Source organism: Myotis daubentonii, chromosome 13, assembly GCF_963259705.1.
Source record: "Myotis daubentonii chromosome 13, mMyoDau2.1, whole genome shotgun sequence".
NCBI lineage: Eukaryota > Metazoa > Chordata > Mammalia > Chiroptera > Vespertilionidae > Myotis > Myotis daubentonii.
In genome coordinates, this window is record NC_081852.1 from 11,998,076 (window position 1) to 12,010,925 (window position 12,850).

The following is a 12,850-nucleotide window of genomic DNA, read 5'->3' on the forward strand; positions in this document are numbered from 1 at the left end:
TTATTTTTATGCTTGTGATCTGTACTTATTTTTATTTTTATTTTTTTTAAATGTATTTTATTGATTTTTTACAGAGAGGAAGGGCGAGAGATAGAGAGTTAGAAACATCGATGAGAGAGAAACATCGATCAGCCACCTCCTGCACATCTCCTACTGGGGATGTGCCCACAACCCAGGTACATGCCCTTGACCGGAATCGAACCTGGGACCTTTCAGTCCGCAGGCCGACGCTCTATCCACTGAGCCAAACCAGCTTTGGCAGTCTACTTATTTTTAAAAGAGAGTCACATAAGGCTTAAGGATCCACAGGGGAACACTGTTTGGAGGGTCCTGGAGCTTATGACCTTAAACCCTCCGTTAGTTTCACCCTAAATATGCTTTGTAAATCTATTGCTAGACAAATAACACTGAGAGAGGAAGGCACAGAATGAAACCACATGGTGGGAGTGGGGAATGTTTCTACAGGTTTCAAAAAAAACTAGCTAATCTGTCCCAAAGTCTCTACAGCCATGCTTGGCAATTTGAGTACAAAAAAATGACATAGGACTGAATAACAAGCATTACTAAGCTAATGAAGAAGTACAAGTATTACTAGATCTCTAATAATTTGCTATGTAATCTGGGGGGTGGATGAGTTGGTGTGTGTGTGTATGTGTGTGTATATGTGTGTGCATATGTTTGTACTCTATATGTGTTTGTGTTTAGTGTGTATTTGCATGTGTTTGTGTGTGTGTGTGTGTTCTGTGTACTGGAATGGAGACTAGGAGAAATGGTGGATGATGAGAAGAGAGGGTGGGAAGAAGTGATGGGTGGGTGGATGGGTGGATGGTGTGAGGATGGAAGGAAGGAAGAAGGCAAGGAGGACAAGTGACACAAGTTTTTCTATCACCAGAAGCAATGCCATCTTGACGCCTTTAGGAAATATTAAAAGTATCTGTGGCCATCCTGATAAAGCGACTCTCAGTAAAGTAAGCTTTAATTGGAAGTCTCCTCTTATTACCTGGACCCCATATGTTCCAACCCTTTGATTCCCATTTCACAATTTTGATAAATGTGTCCCACAGGGGACATTTCTGCCAATGGCAAACTTGCTTTATGTTTTGGAATTTGCCCTCCAGCAGTCACATAAAACTTTACCCCAGCAAACAGCCAGGGAGCTCTGCAGTTTGGAAGTGAATAAACGGTAATGGGTAGGGAGTTCAGGTAGCAAAATCAAACTGAAGAACCAGGAAAATAAAGCACCAAAAGTTCACTCTGTTCAACTCAAGAAAATCATTATAAAACTGTACATTAGAAAACTGTACATTGCACAAAACAAATAACAGTACTGGGACTAGTCTCCAAATAATAATATCACAATAACTTTGTTATTACTCCTGATTATTACATTCTCATCACTACTAGCATAAATGGCTGACTAAACCAAGTTATTTACCTTCATTTTTTGTTGATATTATACTGAATCTCCATAATTGCTCCTTGATAATTATAAGATGTTGGACTTTGAATTTGCAACCTTGCATATTTGGATCAACAAGACATAAATGAATCTAGTAACTGATTCTGAGTTACTAGAGAGTGTCATGGTAATTATAGATGATGATGGTAGTGGTGGTGATGAAAGATGAAGAGAAAAGGAAGACATGACATGACCAATATTCCTGAGCCCTTGCCTTGTTTAAATATCAGGTGACAGATGGGAAATAGCACAGCTCAGCCTTAAGCCCAGGTCCTCTGCCTCTGTGCCCCTCACCGACAGCATGATGCTAAATCGCCAGCAGATCACAGAGCCTATGATAAGGTAGGAAAAGTTCCTAAATTCAGACTCCTACGCTTGCTCTACTTAACAGAGCAAATAATTTTGTTTGACTAGCCCTTAGGTCAGAGCCTTTGAAATCACCTGGCACATAAAAGATATTCAGTATTTGCCTCCCGAATGGATTATTCAGTAGAGGGAAGGGCTTCTGAAGGAGGCTCAGCTCTCTTCTCAGTGTCTGTACAGAGCATGAATATGTGTCTTAAATATCAACTCACAGATCTCTCCTGTTTGTTCTAGCCACTCTTAACAGAGGCCCCACCAAGATAATAAGATCATGGAGTTGGAAATTTTAATATAGGGAACATTTGGCCATGTGCCTATCAAGAAAATATCCTATCAGTAATATGTAGTCTCATGATGACTGGATAGAAACACAGATCCTCATTTCCCTTGACAATCTTACTGATTACTAAATATGTGAACATGTCAGAAATCTAGGGATCAGAGAATGTAATAGAATCAGAACAATAAAACTAAACAATGAGACATTAGCCACATCCAGGATCACTTAAGACAGTGGTTCTCAACCTTCCTAATGCCACGACCCTTTAATACAGTTCCTCATGTTGTGGTGACCCCCAACCATAAAATTATTTTTGTTGCTACTTCATAACTGTAATTTTGTTACTGTTATGAATCGTAATGTAAATATCTGATATGCAGGATGTATTTTCATTGTTACAAATTGAACATAATTAAAGCATAGTGATTAATCAGAAAAACAATATGTAATTATATATTGTGAAATATGTATTTCTAATTACAAATATGTGTTTTCCAAAGGTCTTAGGCGACCCCTGTGAAAGGGTCGTTTGACCCCCAAAGGGGTCGCGACCCACAGGTTGAGAACCACTGACTTAAGAGAAGTTATTCTTTTCTCTTAATGGTATTGACGAAGCCAACTGTGTCATAAACAGCTCGGGGATTACAGAGAACCTGAGTGTCTTAGCCACTCTCTGAGTTAGTCTCTTTCTTAAAGTGGTTTACAAATGGAAGTGAAAGGCAAGCAGGCAAAGAAATCTGAAATGAAAAACAAAACAAAAGAAAGAACTAAAGAAGAAAGAAAGGAATGATGGAAGGAAGGTAGGATTTGTCACTTCTTTAAATTCTAATAAAAAACTTAGTGAGGTAAAACCTGATGTATAAATTTAGGTCCCTCACTAGTTTTATTGATATATTTCCATTGCCTAACAAGTTTTTAGACTCAGTAGGTGCTCAATCAAAAGTGTGGGATTATTGTCAGTTTTGCCTCTATAATTTCCTAAATGTTAAATTATCTGGGATGTTAAAACCATAATGCCTCTTGGGATGAGAGAGGTATTCTAGAGGTAGGGGAGCCCCCACACTTGCCAGTGACCCTGAGTTCTGTTTTCCTAAGCTCAGATAGCGGTGGGAGCCCATACATCAGCATTCCGATGCCCTCTGCGGGGAGCGAGGGCATGACTGGGGAGTCAGGGGCCTTTGGTGATTTACTTTCTCCTCCTCTCTCAAGGCTCCTTTAAGAAAAAGTATTTGGCTCTCCTTTTGAGATGCTCTCAGGCCTGTGAGTTAGATAAAAACAAGCCTGTTTCCCAGCCCGTGGCGTGGGGCTTACTGGGAAAGCACTTTGAGCACCATGTTAAACAGAGCCTGTTAGATCGAGTCCACGGACACTGAAGCCTGACTCTCCCACTGTTGAAAAATCCAAGTCACAGCTGGAAAGCAACCTTAGCTTAGATCACAGGCCCTGCTCCCTGTGGACAGCATTCTTCAGGTCTGTTATGGGCCTGAGGCATTCAAGGTTCACCTCTGGGCAGTGTTTATACTCAAAACCATGATACTGCCCCCCTGGGCTGGTGCCTATGTTTGTAAAAAGACAGAAATCTCTGTGTGCTTCCTAGGGAGGGGCTGGCCATGAGACTCATCTCCAAGTCTGTCAGCTTCCTGTGGGCCTCAGGCTACGACCACTCCTGAGCTCAGGGCCTGCGGTTTCTCATTTTGACGTGAGTGCTTGCATCCAAGGAGGTGAGGAAGCTGGAGAGAGGTGCAGGGCACTGTGTGTGGGCTCAAGTCAGAAGCACAGAACTCAGCTGCTTCCCACTCAATCCCGACCTCTGGAACCTCCGAGCAATGGAAAGCCTGCCTATTCAGAATCAGTGTTGCGTACAAGTTCTTATATGATTTACAAGAGCCTCACTGAACTCTGCACTTATTATGTTTCATGTGTTTGTTAAGCCATTCCACAAATATTTGCTAGCATATTTGAGTAAAAGAAAAAATGCTGGAGTCCTGAGAATGAGATGCAGCATAATTTGCCTCTGGAAGAGCAAGCTGAGTAACGGGAAACCACTGACGGGTTTTAATGTTGGAGAGTGAAGGCTGAGGGCTTGAGGCGCCCATCGGATTTGCAATTTGAAAATAACACTAGTTACAGTGGAAAGAAGATTAAAGGGATTAAACATATGGCAACACCAGATTGGAAATTATTCAGCATTAGTTTACAGAATTATAAATAGTAACTTTGACTAATATGGTACAAACAAAACTGAAAGCAAATGAATTGATTTGAAAGAAATTTAAATATATATATGGCAAATAAGGGGAAGAGGTTAGACCTTTAGCCCGTGGGTCTTGACAGAGATAAGATGTTACCCTGAGAAGTGAACACTGGGAGATGACACAGTTAAATGGGAAAATTGGGAGTTCGGTTGTTGGCAAGTTGAATTTAACGCGCCATTGAGACATTCACAGGAAGAAGTAATGAAGGTCTAGAGCAGCGGTTCTCAACCTGGGGGTCGCGACACCTTTGGGGGTCGAACAACCCTTTCACAGGGGTCGCCTAAGACCATCGGAAAACACATATATAATTACATATTGTTTTTGTGATTAATCACTGTGCTTTAATTATGTTCAATCTGTAACAATGAAAATACATCCTGCATATCAGATATTTACATTACGGTTCATAACAGTAGCAAAATTACAGTTATGAAGTAGCAACAAAAATAATTTTATGGTTGGGGGTCACCACAACATGAGGAACTGTATTAAAGGGTCGTGGCATTAGGAAGGTTGAGAACCACTGGTCTAGAGCTTCAGGAGAGTTTGAACTCTAGATAAAGATTTGAAAGTCTTGTGCACATCGACGTTAAAAGAATATCATCAAGGAAGAGAGTTGAAAGGACAAATGAACGGGACTGAGAGAGTAAGTGGGAGAACTCTAACATTTAATGGCTGAGAAGAGACTGCAAAGAAGTAGCCAGGGTTGGAGGAAAGCTAGTGGAGTGCAGTGGGCTGGGTGCCCAGAGGAGAAGAAAGTCACCACAAAGAGGGTGGATTCACCGAGGTAAAATATTTTTGAGATTTCAAGTGAGATGAGGACTCAGAAAAGCTCATTATACTACAGATGAGGCGATGCACTGACATTTTTGTATGGATAGGCCAAGGAATCAAAGCTGGATAAGGAAATGAATGAAAATATTAGGGCTGTTGACTTAGTAGGTATACAAAGAGAAGGATCAAAGGAGTAGAGATGCTTATGAGGTTGATAAAAGTAGATCAGGGTTTTGAAAGCAGAACAATGGAATTAGCATAGAGGTGATGATTAACTCCAAGGTGTGGATATGGAAGTGGGTAGATATGATGGAGCAAAAGAAAAATTATTGGAGATGAGGCTGCAAAAGTCATGATCTAGGACTGAAGTAATGCAATCTGTAATAATAAAAGGGTAATATGCTATTTAGGCCAGACGTCTTCCAGATGTCATTCTGGACATCCTTCCTGATGAAGCCAGGGCCAGAGGAAAGTCAGCCCAGGTCCCAGGTGCCAGAGGAAACCGGTGCCAGCAGCTGGGGGAAGAAAGGCCTACTCTTACATGAATTTTTGTGCATCGGGCCTCTAGTATTTTAATTAAAAGATGGGATGTGAAAATTCTGTAAATAACAATAATAAGGATAGGATTAATTGTGGTATATCATATCTCAAAGGATAATATTTTTTCAAGACCTGAAGGGTGATATCAGAAGGGCAGGGCAGATACCAAATCTACTTTCAGACCAGAAGGTGCATGCGGAATCTAAAAACCATCTTTTCTTGAGAAGCTGTGTCAACAGTGGACAGTCAGGGATCAGAAAGTGGTGTGTGTGTGTGTGTGTGTGTGTGTGTGTGTGTGTGTAGCAAACACTAAAAAATAAAATGGCTGATAAAGAGACTATCGGATATTTGTTAAATTGCACAATTCCAGATGTCATAGCAGAAGACCTTGTGAGAAAGGGAAGGAAGTGGAGGCCAGGGTGAGCAGCTAGAAAATATGGATCATGAGTTGCAGAAGACTAATGAAAAGGAGGAAGTGATGGAAACACATGGGCATTCTGTAATATGAAATGAAAAGAGAGAGTTAGTGTGGCAGTCTCGGGGTTTTGCTCCCTTGGCGAAGGGTTCTGAACTTCATGATGCGTGATTACTACATCACCAGGGGGTGAAAGCAGGTATGTGTTGTGGAGCCTGGGATGACGGTGACCCCAGAGACTATTGCTTATACGTGTCCATCATGTACACTATGAAGAATCTAAGAACATATGAAAAATACTGTATCAAACATTATGAGTTCCTGGGCCCCCTGAAGATCATCACCCAGAACCCCGACTTAATTACCATGTTCCACCTCATTAGGACAAAACCCTAAGCTGCTTAACTTTGTGACTAATCTGTTCACTTTCAGTAGCTTGTGCCTAGTAGGGCTGAGACACCTTCCCAACAGTAATTAATCTGGATGAAATCCATCCTCTTTTCTATTAATTAAGAAGTATCTTTTCCCCAATAATTAAAAGAAAATCTTCATTAGCAAATTGTTACTAATTCACCACTGATTTTAAAAAAGCGTGTCTCCAATGTTTCATAGATTACTAGATTTATTGGCAGCATTTTTTTCTTTTTTAATCACTAGCACCAAAGAGGACTGGTGGATGGGATGAAAATATGTGAAGGAGAACAGGAGTGCAGAGAGTATCACAAAAATTTATTATTTAGAGCACTTACTAGTTGAAAGATGGCACATACCAGAACAATTGTTGTAGTGTGGTGAGATATACCATGTCCATAAAAGTTTATTTAGGAGTACGAGCTCAGCGTGTAAGATAAAAGTAGACTTAAGCACATGCAGGTATCACACTGTAAGCCTGGGCATTCCCAGCCTAGCACATGTGGAGCATCCCTGGTAGCAGGCAAGCCCTGGATCAGCATAAGGCTGACTGGCCCATTGAACTAAGCTTCCAATGAAGCCTTACATTCCACTCCAGCAGGCCAGTGGGCTTACAAATTTTTTTTTTACAAGAATGATGCTTCATTTTGTATTTACTCTCCTGGGCCCAGAAATACCTTTTACCATTTTTTTTTTCAAAATACAGGTAGGCTTTAGGTATAGAAGGTTTCCTATAAACATGCCCATTCCTGGTGGCCTCCTTGGAGCACATGGTAGAGTCACTACAGCCTCAAGCATCTTTACAAGGGGCCCACATTTCTGATGGTTGTGGTGACAGTGCTAATGTCCTCCCTTGGCAAGAGCACATCTCCCTGTAAGCTGCAAACCTTGGACATCCTTGAAGGTCTCACGGAGCTCACAGCAAACTGGGTTTCAGAACGCCTATAGATACCCACTTCCTGCTCCATGTTGAGGGAGGCCAACCAGCTTAGCATTTACAGAATTCCCTTCTTCTTTTGCCAACTCCCTTTATGACATGTGGCTCAGATGTGTGCTCATGGGCTATTTTGGGGAAAGATACACAAACAGGTTATAGTTCTCCCTTCACATCCCATTCCCAGGCAGCCCCTTTCAGGTCCACATTCTTTGCACACACTGGCTTTGGGCATCTTCTTTGCTCAAAATTTCAATTCTAGTTGACTTTTACAAGAGTGAGCACAAGTAGCTTTACAATTGTGTGTATCCAAAACAGAGTTTATTCTTATCTTATTATTTACATACTAGAGGCCCGGTGCACAAAAATTTGTGCACTTGGGGGGGAAGGGGGTCCCTCAGCCCGGCCTGGGCCCTCTCCCAGTCTGGGACCCCTCGGGAGATAACGACCTGCTGGCTTAGGCCTGCTCCCGGGTGGCAGAGGGCAGGCCCAATCCCTAGGTGCAGCCCCTGGTTGGGCTCAGAGCAGGGCCAATTGGAGAGTTGGGGCGCCGTCCCGTCATGCACAGAGCAGGGTGGATTGGGAGGTGTCGATGCCACCCTCAGTCATGCTCAGGGTAGGGCCGATTGGGGGGTTGGGGCACCGCCCCCTGTCACACTCAAGGCAGGGTCGATGGGGAGGTTGCGGCGCCACCCCCTGTCATGCACAGAGCAGGGCCAGTCAGGGGGTTGGGGTGCTGCACCCTGTCACGCATAGAGCAGGGCCCATCAGGGGTGTTGGGGCTCTGTACCCTGTCATGCACAGAGCAGGGCCTTTCAGGGGGTTGAGGAGCTCCCCACTGTCACTCACAGAGTAGGGCCGATAGGGGAGTTGGGGCGCCGCCCTCTATCACCCACAGAGCAGGGTCGATCAGGGGGTTGGGGCGCCGCCACTCTCACACTCAGAGCAGGGCCGATGGGGAGGTTATGGCTCTACCTCGTCACACACAGAGCAGGGCCGATTAGGGGGTTGGGGCGCCGCACCATGTACACACAGAGCCGCAGGGTGATCATGGAGTTGGGGAGCTCCCCCTATCAGGCACAGAGCAGGGCTGATAGGGAGGTTGTGGCCCCGCCCCCTGTCACACACAGAGCCACAGGGCGATCAGGGGGTTCGGGCGCTGCCCCCTGTCACACTGATCCCAGTGCCGGGAGGCCTCGCGGCTCCGCTGATCCCGGTGCTGGGAGGCATATTTCCCTTTTACTATATAGGATAGAGGCCTGGTGCACCTGTGGGGGCTGGCTGGTTTGCCCTGAAGGGTGTCCTGGATCAGGGTGGGGGTCCCCACTGGGGTGCCTGGCCAGCCTGGGTGAGGGGATGATGACTGTTTGCAGCTGGTCACACACCCTTCAGGGTGCGGGTCCCCACTGGGGTGCCTGGCCAGTCTGGGTGAGGGGCTGAGGACTGTTTTCAGGCTGGCGGGTGACTGAAGCTCCCAACTGCTCCTTTTTTTCTTTTTTTTAAAATTCTGGGCCAGCTTTAGCTCTGACTCCAGCTCTGAGGCCTCTGCTGCTGAAAGCAGTTATCTGGTTTGTTTGTGTTCTATAATCAAAACACTGTATCAACTCCAGCTCTGAGATACCGGCTCGCTGAAAGCAGGTTTCTGGGGTTTTGTTTAGCTTTTATATTTGTTACAATGTTTCTTAAACTGCAAGCTCAGAGGCCGGCAAGGCAGGTGGGGAACGTTGCAGTCTTCCGTCACTGAAGCAAGCAAGCCTCATGTTAGTTTCAAGCTGCCTGGCTGCCAGCCGCCATCTTGGCTGGCAGTTAATTTGCATATCTCGCTGATTAGCCAATGAGAAGGGTAGCGGATGTACGCTAATTACCATGTTTCTCTTTTATTAGATAGGATTCATTTATTATTGTATTACTTATTATTACTATTGTTAGCCTACTTTTGCCCTCCCCTGTGGAACCCCTGGTGATCTCAATGACAGATATGCTCATATGCTGGCTCAAACCTCAGTCCCTGACAGGCTCAAGCTCCAACAGCGGTCGTCCATGTGCTCACTGAGTTTCCTCAGGTAAAACTCGCCAATGGCTGGGTGACGATGTTGATTTGGTTCATTTATCTCTTTGAAACTCAGTTTTCAATTGGGATAATTATTTCTGTGTGGCTAGAGACTACTGGTTACCTATCCAATTATTCCCTCTTGTTTGGTAAGAGGACATGATTTTTAAATTCTGAAAGGCAATGATTGCAGCTAAGAGATTACAGAGAGACTACAGAGATCACAAAATGGGACTTCAAGAGAAGCTCCTTTACCCACACCTCACCCTTTCATTCTTCCTTTCCCAGTTCTCCTTCCCAGGTAACCACTGGTCTACTTCCTGTTATTACAGATGCATTTGTATTTCATCTAAATGGAATCATCCTGTATGTAATTTTTTTCTCTGGTGTCTTTGACTCAGCATAATCTTTAAAAAATTCACTCTTGTTGTAATGTATGTCAGGAGTCATCTGTTAATAGGCATTTGATTTGTTTCCAGATCTTGCTGATTACAAATAAAGCTGCTGTGAATGTTCATGACCAGTCTTTGTATGGACTTACACTTCCATTTCTCCTGAGGAAATACCCAGCAGACCATAGGTGTATCTTGAACATTTTAGTAAACTGCCAAAGTTATCATGCCCACTAGATATGTATAGAAACTCATTCCCAGTCGGGTGTATAAGAATTCTCGTTTTTTCCACATCTTCACCAACACTTGGTATGGCTATTTGTTTTTGAATTTTAATTGGATATGATTGTATTTTTAATTTGCATATGCCTGGCAATTAATGATGCCAAGCATCTTTTCATGTGCTTGCTTACTAACCATCTATCTTCTTTGGTGAAATGTCTGCTAGAATCTTTCACCCACTTTTTAAATTGGGATGCTTGTTTTTTTATTTTTTCCCTTTTTTATGTTTTTTTTTAATTGCTTTTAGCGAAAGAGGAAGGGAGATGGAGACAGAAAAAGAAACATGGATGTGAGAGAGAAACATTGATCAATTACTTCATATGCATCCTGACTGGGGGACTGAACCTGCAACCTGGGCTTGTGCCCTGACCAGGAATCCAACCAGCAACCTTTCCATGCATGGGACAATGCTCAACCAACTCAGCCACACTGGCTGGGGCTGTCTTATTATTTAACTTTATTCTGGACCTCATCTTTTCATTATTTTAATAGTGACTTTTTATTTATTCATTTATTTATGTACATAGTCATCCAGTTGTTATCCATTTTTTAAAAAATTATCCTTTCTCACTCAACTGACTTGGTATCTTTGTTAAAGAAACAGTGCCTTCTTTATATAAGGTACTTAAGTGCAAATTCAGTTTATTTTGTAGATATTGAAATATTTATGTTATTTCTCTTCTTATGGATACATTTGGTAAATTGTGTTTTTCAAACTATTTGTCCATTTCATCTAAGTTGTCAAATTCATTGGCATAAAATTGTGCATAATATTTCCTATTGTCTTTTTAATACCTATAGCAATTATAATACTTTCATAGTCTTCATTTCTGAAATTAAAATGAAATAAAATCTTGTTTTATTTTTTCTGATCAGTCAAAGCAATTTTATTAATCTAAAAACGGAGCTTTTGTTTGCTTTGACTTTCTTTGTTTTTCTGTCTCCTTTCACTGATTTTCAGTCTGACTTTATTTCCTTTCTTCTCCTTAATGTGCATGTAATTTGCTCTCCTTTGTCTAGCGCTATTTTTTTTTTAAGAATGTACTCTATTTAGTGCTTTAAATGTAGGCATTTAGTGCTTTAAATTTCTCACTACTGCTTTAATGGCATCCCACCCCGTTTATGTTCCATTTTTATTTCTATTAAGCACACAATACTTACTAATTTCTTTTACAATTTCTTCTTTGACCCATGTATTATGTGGGTAGTATGTCAGTTAGTTTCTAACTATTTGGGTATTTTCCAGAGTGCCTCTGTATTTGATTTATAATTTAATTCCATTGTGGTTGGAGAAAACATACTTTGTATTAGTTAAATTATATTAAATATGTTGAAGACTGATTTATGTCTCTGAATATGTACTATTTGACAAATACTCTGTCTGCCATTGTTCAGTGGAGTGTTTTATAAATAATCAAGTTAAGTCAAATTATAGTGTAATTCAAACCTCAATCCTCACTGATTTTCTCTCTGCTGTTCTATCAAGTGTTGTGGCACAGTTCTGAAGATCCCTGACTGAATGTGTGTGTGTGTGTGTGTGTGTGTATATGCGCGCGCGCGCGCCCACTTTGCCTTGCAGTTTTATCAGTTTTTGCTTCATGTATTTTGAAGGTCAGTCATAATAAATATGATTGTCCTTTTAATGATTTGATCCCTTTGTCATTATAAAGTGATCTTTTTATCCTTGGTAATAAGTTTGATTGCAATTTAATTTGTCAAATATTAATATAGTCAGTCTTGCTTTCTTTTGATTAGTATGCTATATCTTTTTCCTCTTCTTTTCCTTTTAACCTATCTGTGTCTTTGTCTTTTTGAATTGTGTTTCTTGTCAACAGTATATAGTTGCCTTTCATTTTCTTATTCAACTTGATAATTCTTAAAATTCAGTATATTAACTAGGAACATTTACATTTAATAAGGTTATATATACATATATAGTTAGGTTTAAATCTCTCATAGTACTAATTGTTTTCTATTTGTTTTATCTGTTCTTTCTTCCATTTTCTATTTTTTCAGTTTTGCTTTGTATCAATTTTTAATAATTCCATTTTATCCTCTTACCTTTAGCATTTATGGTATATCTCTTTAACTTAGCAATGTACCATCAACTGATCGTTTACTGCTATACTTATACTAGTGTACCTCTCTTTTCTTCCATATTTAATTTCCTGCTATTTTCATGCATTTTATTTTACAGATATTATAAACCCCTTAAGGCAATTGTTACTTTCATTTAAATAGTTAAAAATCTCTTTAAATGATTAACTTTAAAAATTATATATTTATCCATGTAATCAGCATACCCAGTGTCATCATTCATTTGTGTGGATCCGTATTTCCATCATATACAATTGCCTTCTACCTAAAGAATTTACTTTAACATTTCTTTTTGAGTATATATGAAGGTAATGAAATAAACCTTCAGCTTTTGTATGTCTTAAAAATCTTAATTTGGCTTTTATTTTTAAAAATTACTTTTATTGGGTATAGAATTTGAAGCTGACAGTTTTAATGACTGTCAATGTCTTCAACTGCTAATGCTAACATCTGGAGTAGATTTGATTGAATTTTATCTTTATTGGGTTATATTTTCCTGCTAGACCTTTTTGATTGGATGCCAGATACTGTGATTTTAAAAAAATCTTTCTGGATGAAGATAGTTCAAATTTCTGTAAATATTCCTGAACCTTATTCT

General features: G+C 40.9%; 1 protein-coding gene and 1 long non-coding RNA gene across 2 annotated transcripts in view; one reads left to right on the top strand and one right to left on the bottom strand.

Annotated features, from left to right (window-relative positions):
* NRG3 (neuregulin 3) overlaps positions 1 to 12,850 on the bottom strand; it is a 1,052,897-nt gene that overhangs the window by 291,138 nt on the left and 748,909 nt on the right. The gene's annotated exons all lie outside the window — the stretch shown is intronic.
* On the top strand, positions 9,768 to 10,002 carry LOC132214512 (uncharacterized). The gene is made up of 2 exons (XR_009448301.1): positions 9,768 to 9,847; positions 9,961 to 10,002. It is a non-coding gene; the product is annotated as an uncharacterized LOC132214512 (long non-coding RNA).